Genomic DNA, 806 nt, shown 5'->3' with positions numbered 1-806 from the left:
TATTTCATCTGAAGTTTGAGACATACATTGAAGTCTTTAAATACAGTTGAGACTAATTTAAGTACAGACTTGTATGTCTTAGGACTGTCAATATCTATTGCTACCACTAGATGTCACAAGATATCTTACAAATTTTTATAATTTAGGCAATTCTTTTTAGAAAAAATATTTGTTTAGTTTAAGTAACTCTCTTGCTGTCAAACTAATAAGCTTATATCCAAATGAATTACAGTTTTATATATTCCATCTTCTTATGATATATTAATATGCTTAATACAACTATATTCACAAACTTTCAGAGCTAACAGTTTAACTTTTTACAAACAAATACGCAACATTATGTATGGTGAACTAGTTCAAGTTCTGGAACTATTATATAAAGTTGCAAAGACTCTATTTATGTTTTATTATTTTACTTTTGTCTTTGTTTACATTGTAGGTGTCACTGGAATTACAGAGAAATCCTTCAATGGAAAAAGAAGAAAAACAAGTGCTATCTTCCTCTCTAAGTAAATTTTGCGGTTGACTTCTGTTTTTATTTCTTTTTCTTGTTGACAGTTGCTAAAACACACACTGTTATTTCCTTCAGTCATTTTTGCCCTCTAATTATCACTGCGTAATCTTGTGCACTATGAGAAAAGTTTTGATCCCGTGCAACTTACATTAATTTTAATGTAAGCAGTCGTATGAAATGGTAATAATTACCCCTCACCGAAGAGGCACATTTTAACTGAGAATGCACTCTGCATGCATGTTGTAGCTTGTTAGCATATTGGCATTTTATAATACTAATTTTTACTCATATT

The sequence above is a fragment of the Gambusia affinis genome, linkage group LG07 (genome assembly GCF_019740435.1).
Source record: "Gambusia affinis linkage group LG07, SWU_Gaff_1.0, whole genome shotgun sequence".
In the NCBI taxonomy this organism is placed as follows: Eukaryota; Metazoa; Chordata; class Actinopteri; order Cyprinodontiformes; family Poeciliidae; genus Gambusia; species Gambusia affinis.
The sequence above is the reverse complement of the archived record's forward strand: the minus strand, read 5'-3'. Positions refer to the sequence as shown.